The 17,979-nt window shown below is 40.3% G+C and overlaps 1 long non-coding RNA gene across 1 annotated transcript; it reads left to right on the top strand.

Moving 5' to 3' along the window:
- Window positions 1-341: 341 nt before the first annotated feature.
- LOC138311158 (uncharacterized) lies at window positions 342-5,125 on the top strand. The gene is made up of 4 exons (XR_011206533.1): window positions 342-449; window positions 4,038-4,114; window positions 4,298-4,352; window positions 4,943-5,125. It is a non-coding gene; the product is annotated as an uncharacterized lncRNA (long non-coding RNA).
- Window positions 5,126-17,979: the final 12,854 nt, after the last annotated feature.

Below are 17,979 nucleotides of genomic sequence, written 5' to 3'. Positions count from 1 at the left end.
ACACCGTTAAATTTACATTCATGCCATCACTGGTTAAGGAATTTCCAACCTCGATCTATTAGACAAACCATAATATGTTGAGATCGGGCCAATTTCTGTATATGATTTCTTCCAACAAAATTCACATGACACGAGCAGTTTGTTGACGTCTTCCTAGGGACTATGCTAATATTACTACGCCAAAACATAAAAAACAAATTACACGTCATTTGAAAATCAATATGTTTTTAATTCAAAACATTTATTACATATATGTATAACATTCTGTTGATTTCTAGTGTAAAATAATCATTATATTGATAACGTGATACTGTTGGACTACTTTCTGTGCAGCTGTTTCCGGTTCCTGTAAGTACAGACGGTAATTTCGCCAAAGTGAAAGTAACCAGAGTGAAAGCTCGAAAAATAGCAAATTAAACACGGATTTCGGCTATTTACACAGCGGCAAGGTAAGTAAATTAGTTGATTTACTTAATAATGACACATATGTCAACGATCTTTATCATGATTTATTATCATGTTCCCTTGTAAATGTCACCAGCCAGCTTGTCAGCCATGATTCGACACACGATTTGCAAACTTCACAATAACATTATGTTTTTAGTTTTAGGTTTTTTTCAAGTATGTATTTGATATAAACAACCAATACTTTTTCTTGTTGTTGTTATTGTCCCAAATGACGTGTTTACTGTATGACAGCCCACAAGTGAATAGAAATCGTCGGAAGATGATACATAGATAGAAAACGAAATGAATTCACCATGGGAACTTCCAAAAAGCGTCAGAAAAGGTTTGGTTTGGCTTCTGGTTGGTACCGAAATTACCGTAGAAACAAACACCATGTCGGAGGTAGAAGGAAATACAAATATTCAAGCACTCAAGTTGATAGTAAAGACACCAATCGCATAAACTAAAGATATCACGAAACACAATAAAAAATAAGCTAGCAAATTGTTTCGTGTGGCCTCAACTAGAGCCACCAGTTGTGATGCATATGGGGTGAAATATTCAACAACCAATAGGCAGGTGCCAAAAGTATCAAACAAGACCGGTGATGGATATCGTTTCATAAACTTGTCATGTCTACAAAATAAAATTAGTGAAATAACTGAACATTCGGCTTTGTGTGATGGTGCACGACAAATAGCATTGAAAGGGGGCAGTCCAGTCACAATAGCATCGGAATGCCAGACTTATGGATTAGCTTCAATCCTTCATGTTCAGTGTAATGGATGTAAAATCATTCCAATTTGAAACTAGTTCTACATTGGAAAGCAGCGATAAAAGTAGGCATTTTGACAATAATGTAAAAACAGTGTGGGGTCCACTTGTCACTGGAAATGGCCTGGCTCATTTAAATGAGTTCTTAGCAAGTACTGACTCACCAGGCATGGGCGAAAAAACCTTTTCCAACATTAAAAATGATATAAATACATAGTGGGCAGGTGTGTTGGAGGCTGAGTTGAGAGAGGCTATTGAGGCAGAAAAGGAAATTGCTATTTCTAAAGGAAAATATCATGAAGGTAAGGTTAAAACTGTTTCCAACTGATATATTAAAATCTTGCTTATCACGAACCAAAGAAAAAGCTGAAGCCAGTAATTCCTACATAACTTATGTATGATGAAAAAAGTGATAAAGCCCTCAGTTGGGTTTAATAAAATGGGGATCACAGTTTATTGTGGAGAATTAAAACTATGGAGTTATTAGAAACATTATTCTGTTATATATCTCTGGTCGAATTATGAACAAAATTGAAGTCTATCATATTGATATTGCTTATGATAAATTTGATTAAATTGTTAAAGAATAAAAACTGTAAATCTTATTCATATGTGATATATTAAACTGATTGCAGGTTGTTGTATTAGTTGTAGGAGTTCCTGCCATCGATGTTATTTGTGATGGTGGCTGGAGCAAGCGCTCTCATAAACACACTTATGATGCGCTAGGGGGAGCAGCTGTCATTATTGGAGCAGCAACAAAACTTCTTATACATTGGCATCCGCAATAAACACTGATATATTTGTAGTACAAGTACCTCTGATACTCCAAAGCCCCACAAGTGTTTTAAAAACTGGACAAAGTCAAGCCAGGCCATGGAGTCAGACATTATACTGGAAGGTTTCCACAACGCTGACAAGCTTGGAATCAGATACATGAACATTATTGGTGATAGGGATCCATCCGTATTTACCCGTATAAGAGAAGATGGACCAATATGGGGAAGCAGGTACAGAAATTGGAATGCTCCAATCATGTGTGCAAGTGCATACGTTCACACTTAGAAGCTCTTGTTGAGGAAAATCCATCCTACAAAGGGAAAGGCAATTTATGTAAAAGCACACGTATTCGGCTAACTAGTTCCATCAGATGCGCGATACGTATGAGATCATCATTACCAGATAAAAGGAAAGCCGCCAAATTACTTGAGCATGATATAAGAAACAGTATTTTCCACATATATGGTCAGCATGACAAATGTAGTGTAGATTTTTGCAAAGCAAGGTCACTATCCTCCAACAGATCTATGAACTCATTAAATGAGGAGAATACTACAGATGATATTTTTGAACTGCAGTCCAAACGTTGGTGTGAAGGGTCTTCCATTGAGGCACAGGAAGAATTCCGTTTGGATACAGCCGTAACTATGGATCCCTTAAGGTCTGATATTCTGAAAGATGTGGCGTTAATTCTTGATAGGGTGGCATGCAAGAGTGCAAGATTATTTGGAAATAACACAACAAATTTGGTTGAGTGCTGGATGCACATTAGAACAAAATTTGATGGAGGGAAGAACACCAATTTGTGCAAACAAGGGATCTTGGCATACTAGGTGCTATGCGGGCGCTTTAAGATAGAATTTAGGCCCCACTCCTCAGGTCTGGGGAAAATGTACCAAAACAAGAGCAGGTGACAACTTTACACCCTATATTAGGAAAGACACAGATGTCTTCAAAGCAGCGTCAACTGAAAGTTAAAGCCGGAAGCAAGAGCAAGGCGTTGGAAAAGGAAGTTGAACATGTCCAAGACATCATCATCCAAAAAGGCCATGCAAGAGTATGGTAAGGAGGCTAAAGATGTTACCGAAGACATATCTCCCTCTGACCTAAAGAAAGCAGGGCAGGAGTTCATAGACTCTCACTTCAACCCGTCAACTGGAGACATTGAGAAAATCGAAATTGAATCACGTAATAAGTCATCATCTGCCGTCTGGAAATCAGAGAGAAAAATAAGATTGACCTCCTCTACCTTCGCCTCAGTATTTAAGCGTAACCCATCACTTAAAGTGGCTCCTATTGTAAGAACTCTCCTCTACTCCTCTTTTAAAGGTACAGCTGCTGTGAGGAAAGGTATAGCATTAGAACGCGTTACCAGACAAGAATACACCAATATAGCTGTAAAGGAGGGGAAGAATGTCAGAGTTGAGAGCGGACTAGTCATCGATCCACAACATCAGTTTCTGGCATGTAGTCCAGATGGAAAAGTATTAGAGAATCATCACACTACAGGGCTTATTGAAATTAAAATCTCTTCCATGGTAAACCAAGCAATCTAACCCAGGCAGCAAAATTAAAATGCATGAAAAACTTTTGTTTGGAACAACAGAATGGCAAACTTTCTTTGAAAAGGACACACAATTAGTATTACCAGTGTCAGGGACTACTTAATGTTACTCAACTTCCTTGGATTGACTTTATAGTTCGAACAGAAAATCCATATGAAATCCATGTAGAAAGAATATACAAAGACTCAGACCTGTGGAATTTCCGAATGCTACCAAAACTCTCTAGCTTTTATAAGAAAGCCATGTTACCAGAAAATGCTGTACCAAGGAATGGGAAAAGTCCTGGAATTAGGGACCCAGGTTTATGGGTATGCATTGTGTTAAGATAATTTTGGATTATTGAAGGCAATTAGAATCAAAGCTGGCTGGTGATTTAACTTCTGTTATTCATATTTTGGAATTGTTTCAGATGTAAATGCTGTACTTGTACTATTTTTTAAACAAAATATTTGATTTGTATGTGTTCTGTAGTTTGAAGATATTGGAGTGGGGAGATGGAACGAAGACAAAACAGCACAGCCCAAGCCAGCCTCACATAGACCCAACAGGTACTGTTATCATATGAATGATGTGAATGAGACAAATACAATTTACTGTAATGCTATGATAATCAAACTTCGGATTTATTATACTTCTAACAAACTAGTCATGGTATTGCACTTTAGTATGATGTTTGATATTGATGAGTCATTAAAATTGAATATATTCTATGCATGTTTGCTTTATTTCAGCCAGAAAAGACCTAGTTTTGTGGGAAGAACCGTATCACATCAATGGATCACTGAGGTAAACAATCCAGAGTGGTACAATGGCACTGTTCTCTCACTTGTGAGAGGTCTAGCTGGAACCAGAAGTGCAGTGTATGAAATAGAGTATGAGGACGGCATTTATGAAATTGACCATTTGGTAGAAGACTTTGAGATGGCACTAGTCAAATTTATTGATGTTTAGAGGTAATTCATAGCGGTACCATCAGAAGTTTTACTGACATCCCCCCTCCAAAAAGAATGGAAAACAAAAAAGATATCAAAGTATAATAAAAATCAAATAATTCAAGATCAAATATCTTTGAATGGGAGGTAAATGGTAAGTAATCACCATATAAATAAAATCACCAGAAAAATGTAGCATTGAGTTTGAAACAAGCATTGTTTTATGGCAGAAATAGTAAAAATATATTTCAGAGTTTGGTTGTGTCACAGTTCTTCAAATCAATACTTTAGGTAATGACGCATGCATAGACATAATTATGTGTTAGCTAGGGTAAACTTAATGAACAGAAATATTGAAAATGTGACAATAACTAAGTATTATATTAAAAAAATGATTTAATATCGGTTATCAGTGAATTTAAAATGTTCTGTTTTGTTATGCAGTTTCATGGTGCCAATGCTTAAAGACAAAGATACCTTTTTCTGGGTAACTCAAAGTGGTAGAGTGTAAACATCCCAATAACAAGCTCAGAAATTCTTGGTGAGTGAAAAATATATTCAAATTGATGGTTGTATCTTGAGCCGTTTTTTCCTGTTGCTATTACAGCTGTAACAATTTTATCACTTAAGGGCCTCCATACTTCACTGAAAAGTAGTACCAATATGGCTGTATTCCACATTTCTCCATTATATACCCTGGTATATTTTAAACATTTCTCGACTTCAAGCATAATCTTTATGTAAAAATAAACCTGGTGTGTAATTTTTATTCTTATTTTGTTTTTGAAGTGGCAAGGGAAATAACTCTAAGTTTTGAAAAAATGGTATTAAAATCTTATTTAAAATTGTTATAGTGGTAATTTGCTAGCTTCTGTAAACTTTTAACATAAATAATCAGTTAGTCTAGTGAATAGTGAACAGAATGATATACAATAATTGGCAGTTTTAAGTAAGTAAAATGAAAGAAAACTTCACCCAAAAATGATAGCTCAATGTGGTATGATGAACCTTAAGTAAACCGCACTAGTGAGCCTGTCGATCTAGATCTGGTGTGCCACGCGCAAGGGTATTGTGTTCCTTTTATAGCCTGCAGACACAAGGCTGTGTTCCACTTCCAAACCTGGCGCCAGTACTCAAACACACATACATGTAGTCTTACTTTCAATTCTGACACACTCTTTCCCCCTTCGAACGAAAACAATATATATATATATATAACCTAGGTGTTATATACCAATTATGTACTGTGTATGTGTGCATCAAGTCCCTGTGTATGTGGCGTGTTGTTTACGTGTGACCCTGTCAATGTACATGTCCTGTGGAATGTGAGGTATTTGCACAAAGTGGCCGGACCGGTCCGACGTGACATGGACATCAACAGGAACGCAACTCAGCAATTAACACTCACACCTGCTTTGCATGCTTGTTGCGTTCTCACACCTGTCTACGTCATCTTACTTCTGGCTTTCTAACTTCCCCATTCTGGCATTCTATTGCTGGACGTCGGCGCAAGCGGTCCAGCAAAACATAGCCAACAAAAGCTGACTGTTGCGAGACAGATTTTCCCATAGAGTCGCCATTAACAGAAGCCTGGTAAGTTGACATGGTAGGAATGGTGAATGGTGTGCGACATTCGCGTTCGGTATCGGTTGGGTGTGTTTGATATGAAAGACATGGTGAGTGACTGTTTGTTTTGTCTTTGTAGGCTTTTCCTTACCACCCGGTAATAAAAAGGAAATCAACTGAAAATTGTCTCTGGTTTTATTTGCTACGCCCCGGTGACAAATGGCGCCCAACGTGAATTGATGACCGTTATTGTTGAACATTATCTTATTTCGTTCCGTAAAATATCGAGATCCGGAATATCATTTCTATGATTCGATATTCCTAAATTTATATGTAACCAAGCCTCTCTTTGAAGAAAGATGTGGACGGCATGGCAGCTAAGAAAACTACTGTCTACTTGTATTTGTTTGATATAACAACTGCACATCAACACAGAATGAATACCATCCTTGTACAGTTTTTACAGATTGACAGACACCTTATAACTCCCATGGGCCTTTGTTTTTCTATACCTGAGGAGGTCAACTCTCAACAAAGGTAAGGTCACTCCCAAGTCAAAATTCAATGACTTCAAGAAATCGTTAAGGAACAGAAGCCGTTCCCTAAGACTATCTTCTTGACACTGAAATGACTCAGGATCGGAATGGCCCTTGCAACGATTCCACTCTATTATAGAATAGGGAAGTATCTCTACAAATATCAACTTCACAGAAGGAAATAGAGAAATTAATTTCTTAAAATCTGCTATATAATCAAACAAATACGATTGAGCACTCTCGAAAGTTGTGTGACGTAACTAAATAAATGGGCCACGCTTAATAGTCAGGTCGCAAGTACCTAGCCACACATAGAGAGTTATATGACTATGTACACGTACAAGTTTGGGAATATTCCAATGTAACCACGGTAGATAATCCGCAAACCAAGCACCAGCTTTTGCAACAATCTCAAGATTTACACCCAATTTCGTTGCAATATCTAAATTCCTAATCAAAGAAAACCCTTTGCTATAAGTTATTACAATAGGCTTACTGACTAATTTTACATTTCTACAATCAACAGGTTTCTCAATATATTTTTGTAACTTGGAATTCATACCAAAGCTGAAATAAATGACAAATTTATTATATACACAAGTTACTCACATGCCAATCTTCAAACTTGATTGTAGGTCAATATTTAACTGTTATGACTGCAACCAGCCCCTGTCCAACCGGTCTGGCTGAAAAACTAATACAATGGAAACTACTGATTTGTTTATCTGAAATATTAAATTAGAAACCAAAAATATCAATTCATATTCAGTATCAAACCCAAACATAGCAAACAACAGACCCTCCTTGCACCACAGAATGAGTTTTAGCAACCATTGTATTAAAACAATATAACCTACACATAAAACATTAAATCCTATACACATAAGAACCAAAACAGACAAATATACATGAAACAGGCACAAGCAGCCGATAAACATAGAGTTGTCATGTCGTCTGTTTCAGTCGTGAGTTTGTAAGTAATATGAAAGTAAGCGGGAATTATAGATGGATTTATAAGGGCGCAGCGAAGCACATCTAAAGTAACGGATACACGAAAATATATGAAAAAATTATCTTCAAAATTCAATCCTACACACTGACAGCTTCAGTTTGCGGCCGCCATTTTGGGGAGGTTGTGCGTTGCTCCGGTATTGCTCTCCCCAGTAAATATATATTTAACTAATGCAAATGCATAACAGGGGTTATTAAACATTTTTAATTATTTTTCAAATAATAATGATAACACTTTGAAAATTAAAAGCTATAGAATGCAGTCAAAATATCCACCAAGGCGAAGATGAGCACAAGGAATCATGACGTCACATAACGTCAACAAATGGCGCGAAATCATAGGATTCGCATACGCGGCACCCCAGGCCTTGAATGGACACAGAAAAATTCGAATCTTTGAGTTCATTTCTTTGAGATTATGCTAGACAATCTTTTTATTTCTAAATTATGTCTTCTACATGAAATAGAAAATAAAATAAACAAGTAGAGCTTCGCTCTTCCTATGCCGTGCATGATTTAAAACATCTGGCTGCGCCCTTTAAGGCCTTGCCTTAAGTCATATTAGACGAATAGTGATAGAAAAATGAACTATGGAAAATACACTACGCGCAAAGAAAATATAATATATGAATTTAATAACGCCTAAGCGCGAAGCCTGGCAAGCTGACGATGCTCGAGCTTGCTCCCAATCCCATACTTACGGTCACCCTACATATACTTACGCGCTCCTCCCGAACTCATTAGACAACACAAAATACAAAAACACAAATGTAAAAAAAAATCAAATCGCCTTCTCCCCAAGTTCCGTCGACGAGGAGTCCGGAGCTCCACCACTACGCATACGAACTTCAAGGCTAGCACACCGCGTAACATCCATATGTTCAGACCAGAAGGCAGGCTCTTCATTCATTGCTGGGCACGTTCGACCAGAAACAGGACATTTTCGACATTGTGTTGCCGCCGCCTGGCCATAACTGTTGATGTGGAGTTGTTATATCAAAGAGATACAAGTAGACAGTAGTTTTCTTAGCTGCCATGCTGTCCACATCTTTCTTCAAAGAGAGGCTTGGTTACATATAAATTTAGGAATAGCGAATCATAGAAATGATATTCCGGATCTCGATATTTTACGGAACGAAATTAGATATGTTCAACAATCCCTTTTCTTTAAGAAAAGACTATCTAGGTAGTACTGAACATATATAACTTTAACTTTAACTAGCGGATATATATGACTAGAAGTTAAGAAATAAAGGTATTACAGTAAACTTATTGAACTTGTGTTCCCCGAATTATTATTATTATTTTTAACAGTGTCCTTCACATAATTTCACTGGCAGTATAAAATGTCCTGTTCAAACAAGTCTTTAGAACCTTTTAAACACACTAACTACTTTAACTAACTATAACTACTAGAAACAAACTTTAAACCTTGATTGGAACTCATCAGAAATACTAGTGTTTCCGAGAACCACCTATTATTTGAGAAGATTCACTTATAACGAACAAAGTCTTTCAAATGAGTAGGTTCTCTCCTTTCCCTTCCAGACCTTCTGGGTGGTACGTTAAGGCTTCCTTTTGTGGTTCCTTCCATGGTTTTAGATGGTGAAGTGTTAGTGGCATACTTTTCCTCATCGTGCTTAATCGGGCTTGCTCGATTGTCCAACTCATGGCTAACACATATGGGTTGATGTTGTGGTACCGTAATATCACTCTTGTCCGAAGTGTCACTGTTGCTGTGGAAACGCGCACACTGTGTCCTATCGCGGATAATTGCCTCAACCTTAGTTGGTCGAATGTGCATTCGATTTCTACGGTATACGGCGCCATTCTGAGCCTGTATCATGTAGGTAGAGTCGCTACACTGTTCCAAAACACGACCTAGTATCCATCGTTCATGTTCCTTATATTGAAAATAGACATTCTGTCCTACATTCACATACGGTAGATCACGAGCAGTCTTGTCATAGTAACGTTTGATACTTTTCTTCCGAGTCTCGCGTTTTCGTTTAACCACGTCATTTCCCTCGCGACCATGATTCAAATCTGGGAGGAGCGTACGTGTTCGTCGACCGAACATCCTATCGTTAGGACTGAGTCCTGTATCCTGTCTAGGCACGTTCCTTTGTTCCATAAGGGCCTCGTATTGGTCCTCTCTGTTTCTGGTACATTTTATTATAAGGTGTTTGACCACTTTTACTGCTGCTTCAGCCTTGCCGTTCGCTCGCTGATGCTGAAGAGATGACGTCACATGGTTAAATACCCCATGTCTTGGTAAAGTGTTGGAATTCTCTAGAGGTAAATTGTGGTCCTCCATCTGACACGATTATTGTTGGAATTCCAAAATGAGCGAATTGTTTCTTCAGAACGTTCACCACAGCAGTTGAGGTTACCTTTGAGAGGTAATCAACCTCTATGTAGTTGCTGTAATAGTCTACAGTTATCAGGTATTGTCTCCATTTTATCTCAAATAGATCCATACCTAATTTTTTCCATGGCTTGTCACCATCATCATGTTGTTTGAGTGGTAGTTTCTTAGATCGAGGTGCCATCTCTTGACATGCCTCACAGGTTTCCACCCTTTGCTTTATTTCAGTGTTCATGGCGGGCCAGTATACTGTACCTCTGGCTCTCCTCATTGTGGCGTCTAATCCAACGTGATTTGTGAAGCTTAGATTTGATGTCAGCTCGTAGTGATTTGGGTACGATGACAGCTTCTCCTTTCATTATCAAGCCGTCTATAATCCACAGAGTGTCTCTTGCATCGAAGTAGGCCTTACAAGGATTTGGAGTAGTCTCCCTTGTTTCTGGCCATCCAGTTTCTATAGTGTTCATATATATATATTATCATATTATAAGGCAGTTCACCATTTTCTCGGACCAAATCCCTTATGGGATTTAACACTGAAATTTCCAAAAAATACGTGGAAAATTTGTGAATTGGTCAAACTTTCGTACCGGGTTGAGCTTAACGATGCAATTTGCAAACTGTGCAACAAACGAGTGGACAGTGATGTAAAGCATTTCTTAGTTGAGTGTCCATCACTGTACAAAAGCAGGGACAACTTATATGAACAAATTGTAAACTGTATTAGCGTAGAGAAATACGTTAGTTTTGACACATTAGAGCCAGATGAAAAGTGTTCATTCATTCTTGGCGGAAGGACACTTATTCAATTGGAGGATATCGAATGGCAGAATATGATGGTTGCTCTAAGCAATGCAGTGGAAGGGATGCTTACGGAGATGAATGTACTCCTCAATGACTGAGTTCTTGTAATTATAATGTAAATACGTCCGTTTTGCAGTTAAATTGAAATGTTAAAATGACATGTACGCAATCTCGATTCAGAGGAAACAAAGAATGTCTGTCTGTCTGTCTAGTGTTCATCAAGTTTTGAAGATCAGGGTCTGATGATGTGGCGTCACATATTTCTCTTAGCCATTTGTCTGAAATGTCCTCATTGACCTCTATGTTCATGATGCGAGGTCTAGCTTCGTCAAGATATGCTCTGCTCAGAGTATCAGCAATGACGAGTGATGTCCCTTTAAGGAAACGGAATTCTACATCATACCGGTAGAGTTTCATTATGATATCCAGAAGCCTCCTTGGGGCACAGCTAAGTGGTTTCTTCAGTATTGACTCCAACGGCTTGTGATCATTTTCAATTATTATTTTGCGGTCATATGTATACTGGTCAAACCGTTCTGCGCCATATAGGGTAGCGAGTGCTTCCTTTTCGATTTGTGCCCACTTCTTTCTGAGGAAGTAAGTGCTCGGGATGCATACTCCAATGGTTTTCCATCCTGCAACATAACAGCATCGATACCATCTTTGCTACTGTGGCAAAAATAGGCCTTACCGCTATGTCATGTGTAACACGTGTTTCGCTGTACGTGTGTTGTTATTGTTAACGTTAGGCAGACGCTTCATTGTCGGGGCAGTATACAGTGTAAGCGTTTTGGTGACTTTAATGTAGCGAACACCTCTAATACGTTAATTAAACCCGAGGAGTTCCGAGATAATCACGATGATTGCCGCTAGGGGCGCTGCTTTCTCTCGCAGTATAAAAGGGAGCGAGCTGGCGGATTGTTCACCTTTTGGTCCTGAACGTCGAGCTGTTAACATCGACAAGGTAGTAGGTAGTGGCACTGAAAGATAGAAGTGGCTGAATAAGTCTTGCCTTGATCAGTGTCATACCGAGCGACAGGACCAGTAGTCGTATTGTATAGCTGTTGAGGATAGAGCTTTGCAGCTCTTAGCTATACGTAGGGTGGTACACACATATAGACTACAGGTCGCGAGTTACTCGCGACATCAGCTCACGACCACTAGCTAGGTAGTTGTGAGTAGGGTCACGACATAGGTAGTCGTGAGTAGGGCTGGTAACAGCTAGTGTTGGCGACACGCTCGCAGTCAGCGGGCTACGAGCTAACAGTGTGTCGGTGTACACGTTTAACGACAGGCAGTCGTTATATTGTTGATGTGAAGGGCCGTGATCAGCACTGAGTGTGTTGCGCTCTATTGTTATAGGAGTTGTCTCCCTTCATCTAGTTAATTGCAGTACAGAGAGGTACTCTGTCATATTGTGCTTATAACGTGTATTGTACATAGAACATTGACTAGTGTTGCTGGTTGTAACCTAGCTTATCTGTATATATTGGCTGCTGTAGTATAGTTGGTAATTCATAATAGGGACCCAAGCATATCTTGGTAACAACCCCCGCCGGTACGTTACATAAATTTGGTGGCAGCGTTGCGGGATCCCTGTTAACCTGTAACTTGCTATGCTACAGTAGTACATGTATTGTTTATCCGTAGTTTGCTGTTAGTTATTGTGTGTTAAGACATACATTATTACATATTTGATATTTTAGAGGTCGTTGTTATTTTGTCAAAATTATATTGTAAATATGGCAGCAAAGTACAGTTATGATATCGGTCAGGACCTTCGAATTGCTTTAGATGGCCAACATTTGGATGATGATCATGATGTCTCTGACACAATGGCTCGTGACTACTCGACCCCTGTGACCAAGTCCAGCGGAATATTGAGAATGTCGGACTCGGGTATCATGACTATACCCAGTTCTGAAACCAAGGACCCTGAGTTTGGGTATGAGCTAAATGGAAAGAGTTTTAGTGAGGATACTCAGAAAATTGAAGATGAGATCAAGATGCTAAGGAGCCAGATTTCGTCTATGAAGCAACATAGTATGGAGATGTTGCATAACCCACTGCATGCTACGAGTAGTCAAACTCACACCAACAGCAAGGATAGGAAATCTCATGGCCTGAGATTTTATGATGATCAGAGCAATGGTGATGATGGCCCAGTGACTTATAGGAAAGGTGATACACGTCAACAACGAAGGAGCATCAACTCAGACAGATCTCCTAAATATGTATCGGTTAAAGCCTCGACCTATGATGATACTACAGCATTGATTGATTATAAATCCCACTTTGAAGCATGTGCTAGAATCAACAATTGGTCGGACTATGAGAAGGGTTTGTACCTGGCTGTTGCTTTACGAGGACAAGCTCAAGGTATACTTGGGGATCTCGATGTCTCTCAGCAGCAGGATTACGACTCTTTGATGACTGCATTGGAGGAGCGCTTCTCTCCGCCTGACCAGACAGAGCTATACCGCGTACAGCTAATGGAAAGAAAGCAAAAGGCTTCAGAAACACTGCCTGAGCTAGGATAAGCAATTAGGAGGCTTGTAAAGCTGGCATACCCCGCAGTGCCCAGTGATGTACGGGAGACTCTTGCTAAGCAGCAGTTTATAGAGGCATTGAGCGATTCTGACATGAGAATTCGCATCAAACAAGCTCGTCCCGCAATTTGACTGATGCAACCCGGTTAGCTGTGGAACTCGAGGCATACAACCGTTGTGAGAAACAACATAGAGATGGACGTAATTTCCTACGTACCACAACTACTGAGACAGGGACTAGTGTGTGTGAGGTCAAAGGGGCTGGTGCAAGCGATGGTAGTGCTATTACCAAACAGTCTGAGTCCAGTGAGATGGTCAAACTGTTGGAAGATATTCAGAAGAAACTCGCTACACTGGAGACAGATTTTAAGAAAATGAAAGAGAGGAGGCGCAGACCGAGTGGAAATAACTGTTACAATTGTAAGAAAGAAGGACATTTCCAGCGGGATTGCCCACAGCTGAAGAAAAAGGATAGCCGACCAACAGCCCAGCGGGTAGGAGTGAGGCGTAGAAAGAAGCTATCTAAAGCTTCAATTGGTGCCTCTGCAGCAGCTCATGAAGCTGGTATGTACATAGAAGCAGATGTACATGGATCCAAGGTGAAACTCTTGGTAGACACCGGGGCAACTGTTAGTATAATCTCAGAACGAGTGTTTGATAGCATCACACCATCAGCGAGACCGAGACTTACCAAGGTACACCAAGATATTTCCACGACAGGGGGTGACAAGCTACACGTTGTCGGGCGTGGTAGTTTCATGGTGCGACTCGAAGCCTGCAAGAATATGAATATAGAGGCAGTCGTAGCCAGAATCAGTACAGATGGCATACTAGGGCTTGATGTCATGAAGGAGAGGCATGGGTCTCTAGACTTTGAGAAAGGTCGTTTAGTATTGGATGGTATTGAAATCGCCACCCAGTACGAGGTTGCAATGGGTTGCTTTCGAGTTTACTCTACAGAGCAAGTTTTGTTGCCGGCAAATAGTGAGGTTATTGTGCCGGGGAAAGTGTGCACCCCACCAGGTGATCATATCCGAGGAGAGATGCTTTTAGTTGAAGGTGCTGAAACCTTTTTACGACGAGACACAGCATTAGTCGGAAGGTCACTAATTCAGAACATGCCTACTGTACCTGTGCGTATGATGAATCTCGGAGCAGACATCGAACAAAAGCCATATCTACAGGGACAACAAGAAGCAGATGAGGATATTAAAGTTGTCATTGAGTGGGTACAGGACGGGAAGAAACCTCCATTCAAGAGTATTGAGAACCGCAACATGACTGTGAAATCACTTTGGTCCCAGTTTGAGGCATTATCCCTGGAAGATAACCTGCTATATAGAAAAAGTCCTAATGGGACCTCGCAAGTTGTCCTTCCCAAATCAGAAAGGCGAACTGCATTAGAGCATACCCATGACAATAAGGTAATAGGACACTTGGGGTTGAGAAAAACACTTCCAAAGATCAGGCAGTCCTATTACTGACCGGGGATTCAGGCTGAAGTTAAGCGCTATGTTGTCGGTTGCCTACAGTGTTGTAGAGGCAAAACTCCTAACCAGACAAAGGGAGCTATGCAGAGACAGAAAAGGAATCATGACAACAAACTGTCCTGGGAAAAGTTTAAACCAAGTAATGAAGTCTTTGTGTTCTTTCCCAATGTGAAATCAGGACTGAGTCCAAAATTGGCCTGTAGATGGCGTGGACCATTTAAAGTACTATCCAAGTTGACTGATGTAACATATAGGGTACGTTGTGGTCGCAAAGGGAAGTCCCAGGTGGTACATGCAGACCGGCTGAAACGAAGACAGATGCAGATTCTTCAAGGGGAGAGTGCCAGGGAGCGTAGTGGACTGAAGGATGCAAAGGTCCAGGTTGATGAGAGTTGTTTCATAGAAGATGCTACATCACAGGAGACAATGCAGAACTCTTCAGGGGAGTTGGCAGACAGCACCTCATCAGATAGTGAGAAGGATGAGGACACGCTAGTAACCTCAAGGCGGACTGGGCGAGCGAGACGCCCACCAGCGTGGCACTCTGACTTTGCAAAAACATATTTGCTTATGAGCAAGGGATTCTTTACTTCTGTTTCCTCGAGCACTGTCCAGGAAATACTTATCAGAGGTACATATCGTGGTGATGGTGGTTGTAATTGTTGTACATAGTTCGTTGGTTTCATGCTTAATGAATGTTGGTTTGCAAGCGAGGTCGCTTGTTTTTTTCGGAGGCGTGGGTAGTGTGGCGAAAATAGGCCTTACCGCTATGTCATGTGTAACACGTGTTTCGCTGTACGTGTGTTGTTATTGTTAACGTTAGGCAGACGCTTCATTGTCGGGGCAGTATACAGTGTAAGCGTTTTGGTGACTTTAATGTAGCGAACACCTCTAATACGTTAATTAAACCCGAGGAGTTCCGAGATAATCACGATGATTGCCGCTAGGGGCGCTGCTTTCTCTCGCAGTATAAAAAGGGAGCGAGCTGGCGGATTGTTCACCTTTTGGTCCTGAACGTCGAGCTGTTAACATCGACAAGGTAGTAGGTAGTGGCACTGAAAGATAGAAGTGGCTGAATAAGTCTTGCCTTGATCAGTGTCATACCGAGCGACAGGACCAGTAGTCGTATTGTATAGCTGTTGAGGATAGAGCTTTGCAGCTCTTAGCTATACGTAGGGTGGTACACACATATAGACTACAGGTCGCGAGTTACTCGCGACATCAGCTCACGACCACTAGCTAGGTAGTTGTGAGTAGGGTCACGACATAGGTAGTCGTGAGTAGGGCTGGTAACAGCTAGTGTTGGCGACACGCTCGCAGTCAGCGGGCTACGAGCTAACAGTGTGTTGGTGTACACGTTTAACGACAGGCAGTCGTTATAATGTTGATGTGAAGGGCCGTGATCAGCACTGAGTGTGTTGCGCTCTATTGTTATAGGAGTTGTCTCCCTTCATCTAGTTAATTGCAGTACAGAGAGGTACTCTGTCATATTGTGCTTATAACGTGTATTGTACATAGAACATTGACTAGTGTTGCTGGTTGTAACCTAGCTTATCTGTATATATTGGCTGCTGTAGTATAGTTGGTAATTCATAATAGGGACCCAAGCATATCTTGGTAACAACCCCCGCCGGTACGTTACACTACTGTCAACCTGGATTACTAGCTCCTTGTTGGGATCATAGTATGCTAAGACTGGTGTAGATGTGAGTGCCTGTTTTACAGTAGAGAAACATGCATCATGTGTCTTTGTCCACTTGAAATCTACATCTTTCCGTGTAAGTTCACGTAGTGGTTCTATCATTGTCGAGAGAGAAGGTAAGAACCTGGCCATGTATTGAACCATACCAAAAAAATCTTCGAAATCCTGGAGCATCAATAGGACTGGCCATTTTCAGAATGGCCTCAACTTTCAGAGGGTCTGCTTTAATACCCTTGGCGGTAATGGTATGTCCATGGAAGAGTATTTCCTTGAGACCTGTAGCTTTCTTCTCTTCATTAAGGACTATGTTTCTTTCTTCACATCGCTGATAAAGAACCTCTAGTTTCTCTTTGTTGTCCTCCAGAGCGATTGCGTCACAGTTGATGATTCCACTTTTCCAATGAACCGTTCATTGTTTACAGTTACTAGACCCAATTCTTGTATGGATCTTAACCCGAGAATGTTCTGTAATCTATTACGGATGACAACAAATTTCACAGCCTGTCCCTCTCCTGTTTTAGGATTCATGACCATGAGTTCCGTCTCTCCCAATGGTTTTAGTGTATTCTCATTAAACATGTGTAGGGTGAGAGTTGTTGGCTGAACTTGCTCTCTCCGAACAAACCGTTGGTTGATAGTATTAACATCAGCTCAACTGTCTAGCTGAAATTTCACAGAATTCTCATTCACAGTCATTGAGGCAGTAATTATGTTCTTACTCTGTTTAATCGCAACAGAGTGTAACCACTGGTCGTTTCCATCATCGTCGAAATCAGAGTTTTCTCCCTCCACACCGACGATATGAAGATTTTTCTTTTTGCATTTAACTTTGAAGTGGTTTCGTCCATACACTGGGTACATGTCTTTCCTCATGCTGGGCATACCTCCTTTTTCATACTGTGTATTCGTCCACAAAATTTACACTCTCTGACATTTCCACTAGCATTTGATTCCCTGTAATTAGGCCTATTCTTCATCGGTTGTTTTTGTTTTCCTTTAACATTGGGCTTGGTAGTGGCTTTCAGTTTGTGTACTTTTGAGTCTTTATAGGCAGGTTCTTTCATTTGACTCACCTGTCTATTTGCTTGTTCATAAGATTGACATATTTTAATTGCTATCTTGAGGGTAAGGTCGTCATCACGTAGTAGTAGTTGCTGTACTTTTCCAGTAGCGCTGAAAACTATTTTGTCCCTTATCATCCTATCTTCCTGTGTCCCGAAATTACAGGATGCTGCGCGTGATCTCGATTCGGTCAAGAATTGATTAAAAGGCTCAAAATACTGTACAGTCCAAAATTTGTGGGACTCGGCGACCTCGTTTTGTCTAGGATTAGAGTAATCTCTAATTTTGTTGAAACCATCTACGGGGTTATTCTTATCCATCCCGTCTCTCCCACGTAAAGTGATCGTATGCCTTCAATAGGGCCTCCCCTCCACAATTATTTATTGTTGCTGT

The sequence above is a fragment of the Argopecten irradians genome, chromosome 1 (assembly GCF_041381155.1).
Source record: "Argopecten irradians isolate NY chromosome 1, Ai_NY, whole genome shotgun sequence".
Classification (NCBI taxonomy): domain Eukaryota; kingdom Metazoa; phylum Mollusca; class Bivalvia; order Pectinida; family Pectinidae; genus Argopecten; species Argopecten irradians.
The sequence above is the reverse complement of the archived record's forward strand: the minus strand, read 5'-3'. Positions and strand labels throughout refer to the sequence as shown.